The sequence below is a fragment of the Rhinatrema bivittatum genome, chromosome 15 (assembly GCF_901001135.1).
Source record: "Rhinatrema bivittatum chromosome 15, aRhiBiv1.1, whole genome shotgun sequence".
NCBI classification, from domain to species: domain Eukaryota; kingdom Metazoa; phylum Chordata; class Amphibia; order Gymnophiona; family Rhinatrematidae; genus Rhinatrema; species Rhinatrema bivittatum.
In genome coordinates this window covers 71984882-72007142 of record NC_042629.1, presented here as the reverse complement: position 1 = coordinate 72007142, position 22261 = coordinate 71984882, and the positions used below count along the sequence as shown (strand labels likewise).

Below are 22261 nucleotides of genomic sequence, written 5' to 3'. Positions count from 1 at the left end.
TGTCATAGTCCTGCTTCTGGGATATTACATTAACAGCTTCTTTATGAAGGCTACACTGTGACATCACCAGTGAACGTAAACAAAGGGATAGCATCTTTTAAACCGGCATGCGGGTGCAAGGGAGTCAGTTGGATCATTGGATGATCAAGGGGTTAAAGAGGCACTTAGAGAAGATAAGACCATCATGGAAAGATTAAACGATTTCTATGCTTCAATGTTTACTGAAGAGGATGTTGGAGAGATACCCGTTCCAGAGAAGGTTTTCATGGGTGATGATTCTGATCAACTGAACCAAATCACGGTGAACTTGGAAGATGTGGTAGGCCTAATTGACAAACTGAAGAGTAGTAAATCACCTGAACCGGATAGTATACACTCCAGGGTTCTGAAAGAACTAAAAAATGAAATTTCATAACTATTAGTAAAAATTTGTAATCTATCATTAAAATCATCCGATGTACCTGAAGATTGAAAGATAGCTAATGTAACCCCTATATTTTAAAAGGGTTGATCTGGGAAACTATAGACCGGTGAGCCTGACTTCAGTGCCGGGAAAAATTGTGGAAACTGTTATAAAGAATAAAATCACAAAATATTTAGATAGACATGGTTTGTTGGGACACAGCCAACATGGATTTATCCAAGGGAAGTTTTGCCTCACAAATCTCCTACATTTTTTGAAGGGGCGAATATACATGTGGACAAAGGTGAACCGGTAGATGTGGTATATTTGGATTTCCAGAAGGCAATTGACAAAGTCCCGCATGAGAGGCTTCTAAGAAAACTAAAAAGTCATGGGATAGGAAGCAATGTCCTTTTGTGGATTGCAAGTTGGTTAAAAGACAGGAAACAGAGTGTAGGATTAAATGGTCAGTTTTCATAGTGGAAAAAGGTAAACAGTGGAGTGCCTTAGGGATCTGTACTTGGACCGGTGCTTTTTAATATATTTATAAATGATCTGGAAAGGGGTATGATGAGCGAGGTGATCAAATTTGCGGATGACACAAAATTATGCAGAATAGTTAAATCTCAAGCGGATTGTGATGAATTGCAGGAGGACCTTGTGAGACTGGAAGATTGGGCATCAAAATGGCAGTTGAAATTTAATGTGGACAAGTGCAAAGTGATGCATATAGGGAAAATAACCCTTGCTGTAGTTACACAATGTTAGATTCTATCTTAGGAGTTACCACCCAGGAAAGAGATCTAGGCATCATAGTGGATAACACATTGAAATAGTTGGCCCAGTGTGCTGTGGCAATCAAAAAAGCAAGCAGAATGTTAGGAATTATTGGGAAGGGAATGGAAAATAAAACAGAGGATGTCATAATGCCTCTGTATCACTCCATGGTGAGACTGCACCTTGAATACTGTGTGCAGTTCTGGTCACTGCATATCAAAAAGGATATAGCTGCACTAGAGAAAGTGCAGAGAAGGGCGACCAAAATGATAAGGGGCATGGAATGACTGCCCTTTGAGGAAAGGCTAAAGATGTTAGGGCTGTTCAGTTTGGAGAAGAGATGACTGAGGGGGCATATGATAGAGGTCTACAAAATCATGAAAGGACTTTGACAAGTTAATGTAAATCGGTTATTTACTCTCTCAGATAATAGAAGGACCAGGGGCCACTCCATGAAGGTAGCAAGTAGCTCATTTAAAACAAATTGAAGAAAATTATTTTTCTCAGCGCATAGTTAAACTCTGGAATTCATTGCCAGAGGATGTGGTTACAGCAGTTAGTGTTACTGGGTTTAAAAAAGGTTTGGATAAATTCCTGGAGTTTAAATCCATAAACTGCTATGACTTGGATTGGCCACTGTTGGAAACAGAATACTGGGCTTGATGGACCCTTGGTCTGACCCAGTATGGCATTTCTTATGCTCTTATGTACTCTTGCAAATAGTTGAGACTAAGCTGACTGTTACCTTCTCAGTGCTAACAGCAGCCCTATACAGAACTTTAGTGCAATACTTTCTATGTCATTTTGAATGACTACTCATCCCTAATAGCCTTGTTGGTCCTGAAATAAAACACATTTTTTGAAGATTGATGCCTACTATTGGACCAACATAAAAATTGTCTGAGGATGTTGAAGTGCATCAGCTTTCAATAGCAGATAGGGCATTTTGCAGATGACACATTCAAAAATGTATCTGGGCCATATTTGCAACGCTCTGAATGAGGAGCAGTGCTAGTCTTTTTCACTGGTGTACTACAAGTATCTCACCAACATGCATTTGAAGTGTAAATAGAAAGTTGTGAGTGCTCCTAACAGGATGAAACATTCCAGGTGCTGGCTATCAGCTGTTCGTATGCTAAAAATTTGTTTAAAAGTATGAGTGTGAGGTTTCAAACACAATAAATCTCACCTAAGAGAATATGATTGCCAATATAAAGATCCAACACCTTGCTTCCAGGAAATGATGTCTCTGAAAAGGAGAACACTGCATTAGACTTTATTGCTAGATGACAGAAGACTGCTGGTCTAATTTCTAAAGCAAAGTCTATGTAATATAAACTTGCCTCTGGTAATGAACAACACATTTTAAAATGGCTTGCTTAATTCTAAGCCATGTGGAAATCACCCAGTATGCTGCATTTTGAATGGTTGACCGCCAATATGTTTTCCTTCTGTGGTGCATTATTTTGCTGTTAATGACTTCTGAGCTGTCAACTAACTGCAAGTCATGAGTGACACCTTGATTCATTTATATTAACAATAAAATAAAATTAAAAAAAACTTGCAGAATATGTTGAGAAGGGAGATTAAAAAACCCAGGAAAGGCCCGGCATGTTGCTTTATGGCTTGGAACTGAGTGAAATCACAAGAAAAAATATGCTTCACTCCAGTTTAAGAATTCCAAAATTCACATCACACTTTTAAACTTTATTTTGATTCACAAATTCCATAGAGAGCTTTATAGCAGAAATAATTATAGTCAGGATTCAGCATCTGTGGTAATCTACTTGGCTTTACCTCTGGCCCTGATTTGCTCTCATTTGTGGCCTTTGTTGCAGCGGTTTTATACTCGTTTGTAGCTGTCTTTTTCTTTTTCTGTGAGATTGTTTGTAAGATATTTTAATTGTGTATGTTTTATTGTACAGTGTCCAGGGCTTCGGTATGAGTAGTTTATAAAAGTAAACAAATTAATCGCGTAGGTATTTCCATAATTTGCAATACTATACCACAAATTGTGATACTGTACCACAAAGGGCGATACTGTACTATGAAATATGTGTCAGTGCATTGCATGCCATTAGCCGCGTCATGCGTCAACAGCCATGGCTCGCGTTATTTTATGTAATGCATGCTATTGTTTTTGTTTATATATCTTGGCTTCCTGCAGCTGCCTCTTTGAGGGTGTGTCGGGAGTTTGGAGAGAGGAGGTAGGTAGGTGTTGTTGGTGGATAGTTGGAGGTTCTTTCTAGTGATTAGTGAGTGAGTTGTCTTGTTTTGTGTTTCCCTTTTTCTTGGTCTCTTTTGTATTTTGGTGTATATGAAAGCTTTTTATAGTTTGTCCTGTTTGTATGTCTTTTTCTATGGAAGAGAGAGGAGGCATGGAGGAACATGGAGGCATGGTGGAAGTAGTGAGGAGGTGTGAGGAAGAGTGGTGGTTGTGGTGAGGAGGGTTGGAGAGGATGGATCATGAGAGACATGAGGAGGGAGGATGAGGACAGGAGTGCTAGGGGAAGGAGGAGTAAGAGTAGAAACAGGGAAAGGAGTAGAGATAGACAGGAGGGAAGGGATAGGAGGAGGCAGGAGGGGGAAGGGGATAAGCAGGTGAGGACGGACAGAGGAGGAGGCGGGATAGGGAGAAAGGGCATAGGGGAAGGGAGTTGATAAGACAGGGGCAAGAGGAAGGGGCGGAAGGGAGAAAGAGACTGGAGTGGGAGGAAAGGGAGGAGGATGCCTCTCCGGAAGAGGAAGTGTCACCCTCTTCTGGCAGCCAGGCAGCAGGAAGCTGTCGTGTGAGGGCTCTCAAGTTCAGCCTTGAAGACAGTGAATTTATTATTGATGGGATCCTGGAGCATTACCCAATGCTTTTTTAGATACGTGCCAGCAGGACCCTCCAGAGCATCCAAGGGCCAGATCTGATGCACCATAGCACAGGCAATTTCCCGACAGAATGGAGTCCAGCGCAGTGCCGAGCAGGTGGTCCAAAGGTACCGGGACATCAAGGCCCAATTAAAGATGAAGGTGTGCAGCAGAAACGAGTACTTCTGGTACACTAGCGGAGGAGCACCTTGCCCAATAATACTCATGCTCATGGAGGAGCGCTTCATCCAGTGGCTGGGACCAGGCATGGTTGAGCGGCTGGACACCATGCGAGCCAGAGCCGGTAAGTTCACCTGCCCTGTAAATGGCAAGGCTGCTACAGTTGTGCACATCATTTGAATAAGATGCTCACATTCATTGAGATGCAAAGTGCACATGTCATTCCAAATGTTCCATGTGTGTACCTCTTGGCTTTGGTACTTATGTCATCTTCTTTGTTTCCACAGTTCACGCCTAGGACTCTGCTGTCCCAGCCGTCAAGCCCCAGGGACCTGCATTGAAGCCCCAAGGAGTAGCGGCACAGCTTGAATTTTAACTGGCCCCTTGCTTATGGATGCCCAGATCCAGTTTAGTGAGGAGGAGAAGCAGCAGCAGCAGCAGCACAACCTGCTCATGGAAGCCCTGGGCTCAGCCAGCCCACTCAATATGAGTTTAAATATTTTGGCCTCAATGGAAGAGGAATCCAGTTTACAATGGTCTCGTTACAGCACACCACATGGGCAGCAGGAGGTAGCAGGCAGTGAGCCGGACCAGCCCACCAGCCCCCTCATGCCCCTTCTGGAGGCGGAAACTGCATCTTGCCACATGACAAGCACTGCACCAGCACCGTCCCCAGCACCAATTCTGGCCACAGCACTGCCATCAGCATCATCGACAGCACCAGCTCCGGCCACAGCACCATCGACAACACCAGCACCATCGACAACACCAGCACCATCAATACCAATCTCCATGCACCAGCACCTGGACTGACTGGAAAGGAGCCATCATGTCCATCTACACCACATACCGGCAGAGCTAGTGCACTTGAGGAGGGATGTCAATGCACAAACTCAGGCCCTGTATGCCCAGATGGCAGTGCAGACACAGCCTCTGACAACATAAATAACCTAATCACTGTAATGATGGAGATTTTACAAGGATATCAGATCCTGCCCCTCTGCCTTCCCCAGCATCATAAGTCTCAACACCGTACAGCAATCCTCAGCCCAAGAGACAACCTAGGGGTAGACGCCCCCAAGGACATGCCAGCCCCAAGTGGCAAGCTATGACATGGCAAAGGCCCATGAACCACACACATAGCTGGCTTGGAATCCCCTAAATCAAGACTTGTTGACAAGCTTAGGCAATTCAGTGTATACTCCCAAGGAAGACAGCAAGAGCTAAACAAGGAGCTACTTACTATGGAGCTTCACTATTTGCTCCTGTTGCCTTCTTCAGACAGCATACTCTTAGCTAGGTCTGGGGTACATGGGCATGTATGTGAAATGGCCACTAGCTAGCTAGTGTTCAGCTCCATATGCTGTCTGGTACAATAGGAGTTAAAATGCTTGGTTAGAGGATCAGTGGCTATGTCTTCACTATGTGGGAGCCCAGTGGGTTGTCTAGCTATGTGCCAATCATAGTTCAGTTGGAAAAACCTTTAGGTTCTTCCATTGTGAAGATATATCACCTCTGACCAAACAATGGGCCTTCTCTCTCCACTGAATGCTCTCATGACAGCACTCTTTTGTCAGAGGCTTACTTCAAAAGTTACTGAAGGCCAAGGTGTGGTTCATATTTAGGGAACTGAAATGTGCAGCTACAGGTGGTAGGGCCAGAGAGTACATTATGTACATGTAAGGCTTATGTTGCATTAAGGGGAAGATACAGTCATCCTCACACAAGACTTTACCTTGGGCCCCCCCTTATTTGTGTCCTCAGTCCAATGAAAATGCTATCTGGACCAAACCCTTTTTAGGTTTCACATTACACCAAATATGTCATCTACTTACAGGCTGCTGAAAGAGGGTGTCAGCTGCTGTGTGACATCTGAGGAGGAGTGAGGGAGTAGTGTCGTGTAGACAATGGCCACAGGCTAAGAGCAGACTGTATAGAGGGTGGCTGCTACTGTGGCTTGGAATCAGACTTTCAGAGATTGGCTGCCATGCCTGGATCTTTCTAATACCTATTACCTAATTATTACCTAATTATCTAATACCCTCCTGCCATACCTTCCTTCCCTTTCCCCTCTCCACCCTGGCCCCTAACCCCTTCTTAGCTACCCAAAAATTTTTTATCTTACCACTTACTGCTCCTCTGGAGCAGAAGTAGTTTCCACGTGCCAGCGAGCTGCCAGCACACTCTTCCCTGGGATGGTAGCTAATGGCCGTTGTCCCGGCCAGTCTCCATCTTGTCGCGCCCTTCCCTGGCCAGGCCCCCCCCCCTTTTTCAGGGCCCAGCACATGTGCACGTACCAGGTTTACGTGCATGGCCAGTCCATTCTAAAATGATCGTGACGTGTGCAAGGCCCGATCATGCACATAAATCCTGGTATTTGCATGTGTGGCCCTTTGAAAATTAGGGCTAAAGTTTTTAGCTGGCCAAGACAGGAGCAGGCAATGGGCAGATCAGGGAGGGGAGGAGTTGAGTTGGACAGATAAATTAACCAGCCATCTCTGGTCGGGCCAAAGGGTTGTCCTAAAGTTAGCCTGTTATACTTCATTAATCCTATACCCTGGTCAGATCATTATCTCATTTCTTTTACCCTGAATTTAGTTAACCCGATCACTACCTCAAATCACCACTCTCTGGTGAAAAAAAGAAAATATGTATTGGCCGAAATTTTTACTGAAGCATTTATTCATAATATGCCGCTATCACCCTCTTGCAATATTGATGACACCGTTCTGGCCTGGAACTCAGCTATTATAAAAACTTTAGATTCTGTAGCTCCAATAAAACCTTTCCTGTGAAGACCAAACCAAGTGTCCCCTGGTATTCTAATTCACTCCGCTCCTTAAAGACCTTGTTATGACAAAAAGAGCATCTCTGGCAGAAAGCCAGATCGACAGATTCCAAGAACAAATTCTATTGTACATTTACATCTCTACAAAAAAGAAATCATCATTGCCAAAAAATCATATTATACGAACAAAGTTTCATCTGCCAATGGAAATCCTTCCTCACTTTTCAATATCATCAAATCCTTGACAGCCCCTTGTCAAAACTTTGATGAAACCATTGATCTATTGTCTTGCAATAAAATTGCCAATCATTTAAAAAATAAAATTGACATGATATCAACAGAATTTTCTCACCTTCCTTTTCCAAAATCCGCAAACCCTCCTCCTGACCTTAACTGGTCCTCTTTTTCCCCAGTCTCATCTGTTACATTGCAATCTGTCCTAAAAAAACAGAACATTTCTAATTCCCCCTTAAACCCCTGTTCTGGGCTCCTCTTTAAATCTATTGGAGAAGTTGCCTTTAATTATATTTGTAAACTGGTCAATCAATCACTAGAATCTGGAATTTTTCCAGATATCTTAAAACAGACTTCAGTCCTCCCAATATTGAAGAATAAATCCAAAATTTCGCAGATCTCAATAATTTAAGGCCAATTACTTCACTCACTTCTCTTGCTAATCTCAAGAACCCATCATCCTGCACCAGCTGACAGACTTTCTTTCCGATCATGATATCCTTCATCCCAGCCAACACGGCTTTTGCCAAGGTCACTCTACTAAAACACTGCTGCTATCATCTTTTGATACATTTCTACGTGGTTTTGACTCAAATACAGATTTCATCTTAGTCTTTTTAGACATTTCCACTGCTTTTGATACCCTAGATCACCAAATTCTTCTATTGAGTTTGCAATCCATAGGAATTACTTCTGTTGTCCTCGACTGGTTCCAATCTTACCTATCCAATCACATTCAACAAATCAACATTGGTATGCATTCTTCTAACCATTATACAGTTTCTTCCGGCATCCGTCAAGGGTCCTCTCTGTCTCCTATTCTCTTCAACATCTACTTCTGTCACTTACTCTACTATTGTTATTCAATTCAAAATATATGCTGATGACATTCAATATTTTGTTCCATACAAATTCTCCTGATCAGATACTCTCTCCACCATTGCTCTATACATAAATACAATCAATACCTGGCTGTCACATAACCACCTTAAGTTGAATCCCAATAAAACAGAAATTGTTCACTTATCAATCACTAACCCTTCCAATGGACCCCCAACCCATCTTATCTCAAACCCATAGTTTAGGTGTTTTATTAAATTTAGACCTCTCACTATCACAACACATCTCTGCAATAGTTAAAAACTCTTTCTTTAAATTGCATATGCTTAAATGTTTTCATCCACTTCCTTTCTTTCATGACTTTTGTACTGTACTACAATCCCTAATTTTTTCCAGTCTTGACTACTGTAATGCCCTATACCTAGGCCTCACAGATACTGCAATTCAACCCCTTCAACTAATACAAAATTCAGCAGCTCATATCTTACTAAGTTCACCCTTATAAAAATCACTTTACACCAATTTCATTTTCTCTACATTGGCTCTCGATTAAATTCAGAATCCAATACAAAATACTCTCTATCATCCATTCACTTTTACATAATTCATCTTCCCTCTGCATCTGCTCTACTCTTCGTACCTATAAACCAACAAGACATTTGAGATCACTAAATAAAAACCTTCTAGATGTACCATCTATTTGATTGGACAGATTAGACATTACTAGAAAAAGAGTTTTTTTCTTCGCCGGCCCCTTATTATGGAACACCTTGCCAAACTCGTGTCGTCAAACTACCAATTCAAAAGAATTAAAAAAATCCCTGAAAACATATATTTTCAAAAGCATTCAATATCCCTAGCCCCGAACATATTTAATTTTTCCCACTTCATATTCCCCACTCACATTCTTTCTTTTGTTAATTTAACTTATTTTAACTAATTTATTTGTTTAATATCGTGATTTAATTTTACTTTATTTGCTATTTTAATTTTACGTATGTATCTTTTCCTTCCTTATTTTATATTTGCATTGTTATTTTTATTGTAAACTATTTTGACCAATTTTTTATTGAAAAAACGGTATATAAATTAATCTTAGATAAATAAATAAATAAATAAATAATGTTACAGCCTCTGTCCCTTTTTTGACCAAAATATATTTTATTTGCTATGGTTTCAAATGTGCAGTAAACCTGCTCACATCATTCTTTTTCTTTTTGCCCCACAGTTTCCTCCTGCTGCTCCTTTGGCTATAATACCATAAACCTTCATGCACTACTACCTGGGATTTTTCTTTACTCAGCCCAGTCATAGACCACACACGAGGATTCCTTCGTGGAATCCTACTATCATGACTATACATACCCTGCTATCATGGTCATATAATCCCTTGCTATTATGACCCTACATTGGGTGTGGAAGACTTTGCCCGGGTAACCTGGTCCCCTCTACATGTACTGTAGTGAGCCACTATTCTGGACCAGGTCAATCTTTAGGATCAATAGCACCTCCCTTGACTGACATTCAGAATGGCTTAAGCAGCCAAACTGAAGGGGTTTTCAAACACTTCCTAATTAGATCAAAATAAACAAAAGAAGGGAATCTCGAGAACCGTGTTAAATCTAAATTACAGTTCTGTTGGGCATTGAGTCTGTGAAAATCTAAGGCACACAAAATACGATGTGAAGAAATAATTTCTGCAACAGAGATTAAAAATTTACCTACATTCCTCTCTCCCTTTTTCTGAAAGTCTCTAGCTTAACAGAAATAAGGCCTTACTGCATATTGTAAGGATGCTAAAGAAACTAACAATTTATTTTTATTTTTCATGCTCTTACTCCAGATTCTCCTTTCTTATTTTTATGGTTATTGTTAATTATTTTTTTGTAAAGTTTGATAAATTAATAGAACCCCTGTGAATAATACTCAAGATTTAAAAGGAAAAAATATATAAAAATAGAAAATATACAAAATTTCATTTTAAACCCTTGTGAAAGACCAGTTTGTTTTTTGTTTTTTTTTTACTATCAGAGCATACATGTACAAATTATATTTTATTGAACAAGAATTTTAAAGAAAGAACTGAAACTTGTCAAGATTTACAGCTGGATTACCTACTGTCTCTGGTACTTTTTTATTGGATCAACCTGAGAATTATCTGCAGACATTGTATTACATGAGATTTACCTTATTTTTATTTTATTTTATTTGCATTGAATTTTATTGTATTTGATACTTGACTTTTATTTCATATTGTTGTGACCGTCACAGTCCGATGTCTCCACTCCGCCCTCCTCACCTCCTTGGCGATTCCCTCTTGCTCAAGTGGAAGGTTGGCTGCTGTGGCGTCATTCTGCCATCTTCCTCCAGCGTCTCCGGAGCGGCTCGATGCTGCAATCCGCCATGTTTCACAAGGCCTTAAGGGCACGCGTGCGGCACGGCCTCAACTGATGTACCAGCAATGGTGCGAACCTCAGGAGCATCCCCCTGAGATGACGTCATCAGTACCGGATATATAAGGTCTTAGAAACCGCTAACTAATCGAGTTAGCAAGGATTCATTCTACACTACTCTGCCTCCTCGGACTCCCCAGGGGTACCCGCTCCTCGGGGGGCCTCGCTCTCTCTTTGTTTTTCAGGTCACAGTCTGGAACCGGTACTCACTCCTCGAGGGCCCATGTTCCCAGCCTGGTTGCTGAATACCTATTCTGCCTGGAAGTCATCGTCGCCTACTACACCAGTGAGTTACCATCTCTCTCTCAGAGCTTTCCCTGGAACCAGGTACTCGCTCTTCGAGGGCCTAACTCATTCCAACACCTGGACTACTTCTAGAGACTATTGTGTGAGTGTTACCATCAAGGTTCTGTTCCTGAGCTCTGCATACTCTGCCTACTCACTATATTCAGTTTCTCTACAGCTCAGTTATCCAGGTTCGCTGTTCCCCAGTACCTGAGGGACTACAGCCCTGCTGGGCACTTTCAGCTCACTACTGCCACCTCTGGTGGTTCAATATACTGTTTAATAAAAGAGCTAGTGTGTGTCTGTCTCCATACTGTGAGCCTGACCGGTGGTCCCTCTCGGGATCTTCCCCTGGGGGCGTGGTCATCTGCCACCGGCCCAAGGATCCACCCACAACTATCTCAAACACCAACACATATTATATTGTATTTTATCTTTATTAGGTTTTATTTCACTTGTATGTAAATTGTAAAACCGCTATGATGGCGACACCGAAAGATGGTATATAAAACCCGACAAATAAATAAAATAAATTTCAAGATCGCATAGGCTCCTTCTTCAGATATGTCACATCCTTACATAATCTTCCTTTTGGTTCTTAAAAAATGTACTAGAAACCTAGACAGAATCCCATTTTCTCTAAGATCACTGCAGCTACTAGAACTCTTCCTGTTTAGATGGGAATTTCAGTTTAATCATAGCTTTCTTGCCTTTCAACTGATAAACTATGCCTTTATGTAGATGTCAGTGTACAAAATGGGAGATAACAGATACAAAAGGTTGGAGGGTTTTTTTTTTCTCATGTTACCTAATTTGCTACTCTCAGGTAAAAGCATTCACTTGTTCATAAATTGACCTCCCAACCTTCTAATTACTGACAAATTAGCCTCTGCTCTATGCTCCAATTTTCATTATGTTTAGTTTTGAAACAAACTGATTTGCTTTCAATCAGGGAAGCCTCCACCAGAGATGCCTCCAGAAGCCTTTCTCATGTTTCTCCCTTATGGAAGCATCACTCAGATTTGCTTCTGGATCTGCAGTATTCCTGTTAGACCAGGCATTATGTATGGGGATTTCAGAGGGCACACCTCTTTTATAACCTCAGTCTGGGCTTAGAAGAGCGGTGTGTTCCTGGTCCAATCTCAGTAGTCTCTGTTTCCAGCAGTTGTTAGTGTTAGACAGGTTTGTTCTCGGTCTGGTTGAGTCCTTTGGGGCTGCTTCCCCTAGTATAGGCCTGCTAACGGGTAGCCCCTCAAAAAAAATCAGTTGAGCTTTTTCAGGTCCACTCACAGTTCCCTTAGAGGTCTGAGTACCCTGATAAAGTGGTTCCCTCTCTTCCACCCCAAAGGATTGGGAACTTGCTGGGATAGGTCTGTGGGCTGCTCCCCCTTTTTATTACCTGAGCTGACTTTCTCCATACTGCTTTCTCTCCTCTCTGCCCTGAGCACAGGGCTTGAGTAAAGTTATAAAAAAAAAAAAATAAGGGCAGGAACTGCAATTTCTGGTGCAAAGGGGCTGGAGCTGATGACACCGCAGGACTCTTTAGAGATGGGAACTCTCCTTTTCTGTTTGGTACCCCAAGAGCATGCAGGAGAGGGAGAGCACTGTGGCTGTTTAGAGTCAGCCGTGGCTCAGTGGTAATACCCACGACAAGTGTTTGGGGTGTGGCCAAGCCAACAGCAGGCTGCAGTTGGCTATGGGGAAGCCTGGGCTTAAATGGTGCGTTGCTGCTGCAGGGGCGAGATTTGTCCCTGCAACGAGGGCCTCATTGGTAAAAACAAAAAAGAGATTAGAGGAGAGTAGATAAAGGAGCAAAGGGCCATGATAAGAGGCTAATGGTGTGCGGCCTATGGTACCAAGAAGGTGCCAAACTATGTCAGGATCCTTATTTCTCAGTATATGACCAGAAGACAGAACCAGCCATTCCCACCCAGGAAAGGGGCCTGCTGGGCAATGCTGCAGAAGTTGGGAAGGATGCCATTGTCAAACCCTGAAGGCTTTTGATCCCCAAATGCTCATTTGCTAGGGGGATCCTCATCCCGAGGCCTCCTCAGTGGGGAAGCATAAAGTGAAACTATCAACCCTACGACCTCCCAGAAGGATCCCATAACAGGGGCCATTGGAACAGTCCTCCCAGAGTTTGTTCGCCTTATGTATTGAGCATTCTCGAACCTTCAGAGGTTCAGATTGTGGGCCCCTGTTCCCCCATCCAGGCCCCTCTGAGGTTCCAGAGGAAAGGGGCCCTACTCCAAAACAGGCTAGGCTGGCAATGAGAGACTTGGGCTCCTCAGCCCAAACAATTACCCAGAGCTCCAGAGAGGATACCAGATTGGATCAGGAATTGATTAAAAAAAAAAAATAAAAAATTAGCATTTGAAGAATCAATTAACCCTGTAAAGTGAGTAAGCTGTTACCTTGCTGGTAGAGGTCAGTAGTGAATAATTTTGTCCTAGCACTGAGGTTCTTCGCTAGCAATATTTAAAGAAAAATATTCAAATTCCTGAGCTTGTATTATGGGGGCATGAGAGATTGTGCTCGATTATCATCTTTTTTTTCGGAAAGTGCATTTTGTCCAGGTTCACAGAATTATTTCTCTGTTATCTTTGTCGTCTGCTGTGTTATTGTGTGTAGACTTTTCACAGCCGTGGTTGGTTATTTGGGTGAATAGGACCTGCTGCATTGTTTGAAATACACTTGCTACCATTCTGAGCATTTTCCATCTGTTTTCCTTTTTCCTTCCTCTTGATATGAGTAGTGCTTCCTTTGAGTCTCACCCCGGCAAGGAGGAGAGTCAGAAGGAGGAGGGGCAGGTACCAGGAATAGGTCAAATCACAACTTCACATACAGACACAGGCAAACCTCAGAAAAAAAATAATTGAGCTTAAAACAGAAACAGAAAGGGAGTTTGAAATCTCAGAGAGGTCGTTTAACTTGTAGCATATACTGTATTTAATTTATTTTATGAACATTGTTTTTTCCTTCCTTCCCTGATTGTCAAGAATGGTTCTGCATCAGAACAGGGTGTGAATCTTTGCAGTTCATCCATTTTCCTCTGGTGTCGTCATCTGCTTATGACATCACAGGGCTGTTGCTTGAATGCATGAATATTAATGGTGACCTGTATTCCCCCCAAATTGTAGAATTATGGCATTTTAATATCTACCTCTAAAACAAGGGGACATCCCAAGAAAGTAACAACAGATTTAAAACCATTCCATACACAATCAAGCTGTGGAATCTGTTGCCATAGGACATGGTCAAGCTGCCTCACATACCAAGGTTAAAAAGAGGTTTAGACAAGTTCCTGGAAGAAAAGTCCATAAACACATTATTAGCCAGGTAGAGTAAAGAAAGCTATTGCCATCCCTGGGAGTGAGTAACAAGAAATGTATCTACTTTTGGGATCTGCTGGGTAATTGCAACCTGGGAGTTAGGATGCTGGGCTGAATAGACCTTGGTGTGACCTAGTATGGCATTTCTTATGTTCTTGTGCATGAATATGTGTTGGAGAAATGTTTGTGATGTTAGCAAGTTTCTTATCTATAGAATGATGAGCTAAATTCTAAGGGATATACTGTATGTCATTGTCTTATGTAAATATCTTTCTTCTTGTATTTGTGGTTTATTTTAAGGGGTAAAGTGCCATAATGAGAGTTTTGAACACAGATCTTTCTTTTGTTGAAGGAATAGGTACAGAATGGTGAATAAAATGGAGTATGTCATAATGCCTCTGTATCGCTCTATAGTGAGACTGCATCTTGAATACTGTGTACAATTCTGATCGCCGCATCTCGAGAAAGATATAGTTGCGATGGAGAAGGCACAGAGAAGGGCAACCAAAATGATAAAGGGGATGGAACAGCTCCCCTTTGAGGAAAGACTAAAGAGGTTAGGGCTGTTCAGCTTGGAGAAGAGATGACTGAGGGAGGATATGATAGAGGTGTTTAAAATCATGAGAGATCTTGAATGGGTAAATGTGAATCAAATAATAGAAGGACTAGGGGGCACTCCAAGAAGTTACCATGTAGCACATTTAAAATGAATCGGAGAAAATTATTTTTCACTCACGCACAATTAAGGTCTGGAATTTGTTGCCAGAGGATGTGGTTAGTGAAGTTAGTGTAACTGGGTTTAAAAAAGGTTTGGATAAGTTCTTGGAGAAGTCCATTACCTGCTATTAATCAAGTTGACTTAGAAAATAGCCATTGCTATTACTAGCATCAGTAGCGTGGGATCTACTTAGTTTTTGGGTACTTGCCAGGTACTTGTAGCCTGGATTGGCCACTGTTGGAAACAGGATGCTGGGCTTTTCAGTGGTTATTGATTGTGTTCTACAGACACTAACTCTAAAAATAGGAAAAAATTTTAGTTCTCATGGCTGTTCAATCCATAGGCTTCTGCTCACAATACTAGCAAAGGCACCAATTCACACCTATTGTTATATGATCATTAGTGACATTGTAAAACATCTAGGAAGAATGGTGCTAATACCACCAACTCATTTCACCTAAGTCAATCAAGCTGATACAGTATGGACTTGCTAAAAATGTGCATCCGTTTTCTGTGCCCGCTCTTTCAACACGCGCACAGTCCCCTCTCCTGGGCACGCGATAGAGCATGCAAATGAGGGGTTGCGCTAAAAGGAGGCGCTAGGGACAATTGTATGCCCCTAGCGCCTCCTTGGCCCAGGAGAGGTGGCTGTCAGCAGGTTAGGAAAACAGACACTCAGTTTTATGAGCGTCTGTTTCCCTAACCCGTGACTGTGCACAGGCTGGGAAAAGTGTTAAGTTTTCTCTGTGCTTATGGCCAGGTACACAAGAACACAGACTCAGTAAAAGTATAATGTATTTTTATTAGTCAATATAAAGTGTTCTCGGGAGATACTGGGTGCCCTTCCTCTTACAATCTGACCAGTATCTTGTAAAATTGTGTGTCCGTTTTCCTAACCTCACCCACCAACGCACTTTTTTTTTTAACCTTTGGTTCCTTCATCTTATAATAGTAAATCAGAGGATGTACAGAAAAGCAGTAATGCATCTAGGAAGAATGGTGCTAATACCACCAATTCATTTCACCCAAGTCAATCAAGTCGATACAGTATGGACGTGCTAAAAAAGCACATCCGTTTTCGGTATTTTCTGCTTTTCTGTACACTTTTTTGGGATGCTTAGAAAAGGCAGGGGTTACTTTCTGAGCGTAAAATGTGCGAATTGGGTGCACTTTTTTTTTTTTTTTTTTTTTTTTTTTTTACAGTATCTGGGGTGAATGACTAATAGCCTCATCAACATGCATTTGTATTTGATGAGCACTATTAGTTTCTGGGGGGTTTGGACGTGTGTTATGGACGCGCCAAACCCATTATTGTATAAGGGGTTGTGGACGCGCATTCAAAACGCCCGTCCAACCAGGTTAAACAGTGCGCTCAGCTGAGCGCACTTTACAGTATCGGCCTGAATGATTGGCCACCTGATGTGTCTCCAGTTACTTTCTGAGTCAGAATTAGGTAGCCTCAAGATGAAAATCTACATGACAATGTCAAACCATTGAACCATCTATTCTGCCTCCATGCTGGTATTTTTTTTAAGTATATACAGTGCTGAACAAATTGTAGGGGTAATTTTGTAACAGCTTGCATAAATTACACCAATTTTCAAAGCAAACCTATATTTGTAAGTTTGCTTGGAAAATGATCCCAGTAAAACTCGCTTCAGAAGTTACACCTGCTAATTTGTGCAGAGTTTTTCTGAGAAAATTTACTTGCATACTTATCAAAATTGAAAAATATACATGTAAATCCAAACCCTGTCCAGATTTCACCCCCACACAGATCATGTCTCCATTATGTAATTTTACATGCATATTGCTTGGGCAATTTTCAAAGAAGCCATTCTTTTGATTAAAACACTATTTTACCAACAGAAATCACTATGAAAATTACCCTCCCTGTGAACTGTGCCCAGTTCTAAACTTTTCAAGTTACCAAATTCTTAGGGCTTAGAGAAGAACAGGAACCCAAGAGAACAACTCTGTACATAATAAAAACTAAAGCAGATTATTCTCTTCCACCCCAAACTTTTATACTTCAGTTTTTATGCAACCTTGTCTTCCTCTTCAGAGCTGTAGGTTGTAATAGATTTCTTTAAATTAATAATGCGTAAAAGAAGATTTACACCACAGTGCAAAAATATTCTCTTTGCCTTTTATTCATGCATTTGTCTCTGGAGTCTCTAATAGAGGTGCTCAGCGGGGAGAATAAATAATGAACAGGGGAAAATGCTGTCATAACCCCCCCCCCCCCCCCCAACCATTTTCAAATTCATCACAAATATTCTGTGGGAAGAAAAGACGGAGGCGAATGATAAATAGGCACCTTCTCAAGCACATTTCATTGATTTCTGTTCCTGTTTCATTCAGATCATCCACTTTGAGCTGTGACAGACTGAGGGCATCCTGGAGCCTTTCAGCCTCCCTGTAAAAGCAAGTTGCTAGCTACTTCCGGTGCCAGTCAGACCCAGTGGTTCATGTAGATAGCCCCAGTTCAGTAAGAGCATAACATATGTCTCTTCCCTGCCCTTGAGTAATTTTAATGCCGTGCCTCTTATTTTGACATATTTCACTGTACCTTAATTCAGAAATACAGGATTACTTTCTTCACATAGATAACCATGCCATTTAATAAGATGATCCCTTCGTAACAAACATGCAGGAATTTTGGTTACTGACATGAAAGCGATGGGGCGATAGTCTCTAAGTATTCACTTAATGCAACAGTGGGACCCTTAAATAACATATTCGTAGACTGTTTTCTCCAAGTAGCTTCAGTTCAAAGATTATTTTCATTTAGTTTATTGTAAACAGAATGCAAATTAAAACTGAAAGGATACATTTAAAATTCTAACACACTTTCAGTCAAATATGGATCAATTTAATATATTCTAGACGTGCAAAATTTCAGCAGCATATTTTTTTTGTGCAATATACATATGGAGAAGTCTCATGTACAAGAAAATGCTCTGATGGGGTTTGGAATCAGAAAATAATTGCTTAGTTGACAGAGAACATAAGAAAATGCCATACTGGGTCAGACAAGAGTCCATCAAGCCCAGCATCCTGTTTCCAACAGTGGCCAATCCAGGCCATAAGAACCTGGCAAGTACCCAAAAACTAAGTCTATTCCATGTTACCATTGCTAATGGCAGTGGCTATTCTCTAAGGGGTAGATTTTAAAAATTTGCGCGATCTCGTACTTTTGTTCGCGCACTAGGCACGAACAAAAGTACACTGGATTTTATAAGATACGCGTGTAGCCGCGTGTATCTTATAAAATCTGGGGTCGGCGCGCGCAAGGGGGTGCACATTTGTGCAACCTGCGCGCGCCGAGCCCAGTGCGCGCTGCCTGTTCCCTCCGAGGCCGCTCCGATTTCGGAGCGGCCTCGGAGGGAACTTTCCTTCGCCCTCCCCCACCTTCCCCTACCTAACCCACCCCCCTGGCCCTATCTAAACCCCCCCTTACCTTTGTTGGCAGATTTACGCCTGCCAAAAGCAGACGTAAATCTGTGCACGCCAGCGGGCTGCTGGCGCACTATTACCCGACCCGGGGGCTAGTCCGGAGGCCTCGAACACGTCCCCGGGCCCGCCCCCGAAACGCCGCGTCATTTCGGGAACGCCCCCGACATGCCCCCTCCCTGCCCCTTTTAGAAAGCCCCGGGACTTACGCGCGTCCCGGGGCTCTGCGCGCGCCGGCAGCCTATGCAAAATAGGCGCAGGGCATTTAAAATCCGCCCCTAAGTGAACTTAATAGCAGGTAATGGACTTCTCCTCCAAGAACTTATCCAATCCTTTTTTAAACACAGCTATACTAACTGCAACAAATTCCAGAGTTTAATTGTGCGTTGAGTAAAAAAGAACTTTCTCCGATTAGTTTTAAATGTGCCCCATGCTAACTTCATGGAGTGCCCCCTAGTCTTTCTACTATCCGAAAGAGTAAATAACCGATTCACATCTACCCATTCTAGACCTCTCATGATTTTAAACATCTCTATCTTATCCCCCCTCAGCCATCTTCTCCAAGCTGAAAAGTCCTAACCTCTTTAGTCTTTCCTCATAGGGGAGCTGTTCCATTCCCCTTAACATTTTGGTAGCCCTTCTCTGTACCTTCTCTATCGCAATTATATCTTTTTTGAGATGCGGCAACCAGAATTGTACACAGTATTCAAGGTGTGGTCTCACCATACAGAGGCATTATGACATTTTTCGTTTTATTCACCATTCCCTTTCTAATAATTCCCAACATTCTGTTTGCTTTTTTGACTGCCGCAGCACACTGAGCTGACAATTTCAATGTGTTATCCACTATGACACCTAGATCTCTTTCTTGGGTTGTAGCACCTAATATGGAACTCAACATTGTGTAATTATAGCATTGGTTATTTTTCCCTATATGCATCACCTTGCACTTATCCACATTAAATTTCATCTGCCATTTGGATGCCCAATTTTCCAGTCTCACAAGGTCTTCCTGCAATTTATCACAATCTGCTTGTGATTTAACTACTCTGAACAATTTTGTGTCATCTGCAAATTTGATTATCTCACTCGTCGTATTTCTTTCCAGGTCATTTATAAATATATTGAAAAGTAAGGGTCCCAATACAGATCCCTGAGGCACTCCACTGTCCACTCTCTTCCACTGAGAAAATTGTCTATTTAATCCTACTCTCTGTTTCCTGTCTTTTAGCCAGTTTGCAATCCACGAAAGGACATCGCCACCTATCCCATGACTCTTTACTTTTCCTAGAAGCCTCTCATGAGGAACTTTGTCAAACGCCTTCTGAAAATCCAAGTATACTACATCTACCAGTTCACCTTTATCCACATGTTTATTAACTCCTTCAAAAAAGTGAAGAAGATTTGTGAGGCAAGACTTGCCCTGGGTAAAGCCATGCTGACTTTGTTCCATTAAACCATGTCTTTCTATATGTTCTGTGATTTTGATGTTTAGAACACTTTCCACTATTTTTCCTGGCACTGAAGTCAGGCTAACCGGTCTGTAGTTTCCCGGATCTCCCCTGGAGCCCTTTTTAAATATTGGGGTTACATTTGCTATCCTCCAGTCTTCAGGTACAATGGATGATTTTAATGATAAGTTACAAATTTTTACTAATAGGTCTGAAATTTCATTTTTTAGTTCCTTCAGAACTCTGGGGTGTATACCATCTGGTCCAGGTGATTTACTACTCTTCAGTTTGTCAATCAGGCCTACCACATCTTCTAGGTTCACCGTGATTTGATTCAGTCCACATGATCCTGCCAAAAATACAAACAGTTTTAAGAAAGCGACAAAGTACTTAGGTACAGTTATATCTTTATATGGCTAATGAATGTTTATAGTGGTAAGCTATCAGGACAGCTAAGTTCTCTTTTTCACCAATTCCTGGAAGCCTGCATCCTTAAATGTTTGTTAGCCTTGTGATGATGATCTCTCTGCCTGACCACTGTGTTGGGTTTAATTGCATTTAATTTTGTGTTGTCTCTTCCAATCTTGCATATAACAATGCATTGACCTCCCTTTTGCAGATTGAGTGATGTTCGGGGTAACACTACTAGTGCTTGTAGTTCCGAATTTCCCAAGAAACTAGCAGCACGTAGATGGAATAGGAGCCAAACCAGGATCAACTCAGCCTGTCCCCTTTGGCACAAAGTTACACGGTCACCCTAAACTTAATTTATGCTTGGTGTAGATTTTTCCTTCTTTTCTCTACTAACTCTCCCCATTCCCCCAACTCCAGTTTTGCTGCAAGAAGCTAGAAAGGGGCATTTGCATGCAGTGGCAGGGAAGAATCTCATGTAATTCAAGCAGAAAAGTTGTGTTTTTTTTCCTAAGAAAGAATTGCATTCCTTAGATCGGATTGCAGGACTCGGGCCCTGATTTTGGCTGTTAATGATTGCCTTCTGCAAAAAGTCAAATTGAAAACCAAATTTTAAAGCGCGATCCCTTTGATGTCCTCACACTTATTTTTCCATTTCGTGTGAAGCCTAGGCAAAAAGCTTGGAAGCAGAGAGAATATTAATTCACTTTATCACCAGATGACATCGTACAGAGATTTCTATCACTGATAAGAGGGGAGAATGCTATTTAATTAAAGAAAGTAAATGGTATTTTGGCATTTCAGAAAATACAAATTTAATTCTGGTTATTGAAGTGCCCCTTCAGTGATAAAACTGACTTTCTTAAAAAGCAAGCATACTGATTATTTATGAGTAACTGCTTTGTGATTCTTTACCCAGTAGCTAGCTTAACTCACTTTTACTTACTCACAGCCCGATCCAGTAAAGTCCGTGGGAGAGCGGACTAACGCCCGCTCTCCCGGCGCGCGCACCGGCCCCTCGCCGGTGCGAGCGATCCAGTATTTAAATTAGGCGACGCGGTGCAAACGAGGAAAAGGAGGCGCTAGGGACACTAGCGCATCCCTAGCGCCTCCTTTTGGCCTGGAGCGGCGGCTGTCAGCGGGTTTGACAGCCGACGCTCAATTTTGCCGGCGTCGGTTCTCGAGCCCGCTGACAGCCACGGGCTCGGAAACCGGACGCCGGCAAAATTGAGCGTCCGGTTTTCGGCCCGACAGCTGCGGGCCGAATTCAAATTTTTATTTTTTTTTTTTTTTTACTTTTTTTTACTTTTGGGGACCTCCGACTTAATATCGCTATGATATTAAGTCGGAGGGTGCACAGAAAAGCAGTTTTTACTGCTTTTCTGTGCACTTCCCTGGCGCCGGAAGAAATTAGCGCCGACCTTTGGGCGGCGCTAATTTCTTAGAGTAAAATGTGCGGCTTGGCTGCACATTTTACTTACTGGATCGCTCGGGAATACCTAATAGGGCCATCAACATGCATTTGCATGTTGAGGGCGCTATTAGGTGCCGCGGGTGGGCCGCGTGTTTTCCTCCCCTTACTGAATAAGGGGTAAGGGAAAACACGCGTCCAGAGCAGGGTGACAGTGCGCTCCGACGGAGCACACTTTACTGGATCGACCTGAATGTTACTGCAGAGTGAAAGTGGAAGCCAAAGTAGAGGGCGTGGTCCTTATAAAACTGATGTCAGATAATCCCTGATTAGATAATGGCTATGCTCTGAATACTATTCTCTATCGGGTGAATTTTAAAAGCCCTACATGTGCCAAAGCTAGGAGATATGTGCGTAAATCAGCCCAGCGTGTGCCACGCGGATTTTAAGAAACACCTGGGTATGTGTGTATCTCCCGGTTCGCGAGTAAAATTGTTTTCATAAAAGGGGCAGGGCATGGGCAGGGCACGGGCATTTCAGGAAATAGGAACTAAACCAGCGTGTAAGTATTTACGCACATCAGCGCGCGCCGGAGTCCCTATCTACATAACTTTACTTCTGCTATGGATAACATGTAAGTCAAGAAACAAAAAAAACTAGATTAGT

At 42.1% G+C, this 22261-nt stretch overlaps 1 protein-coding gene across 8 annotated transcripts in view; it reads left to right on the top strand.

The window, feature by feature from the left end:
- The window catches only part of PRDM16 (PR/SET domain 16), a 769879-nt gene that overhangs the window by 230362 nt on the left and 517256 nt on the right, over nucleotides 1-22261 (top strand). The window lies entirely within an intron of this gene.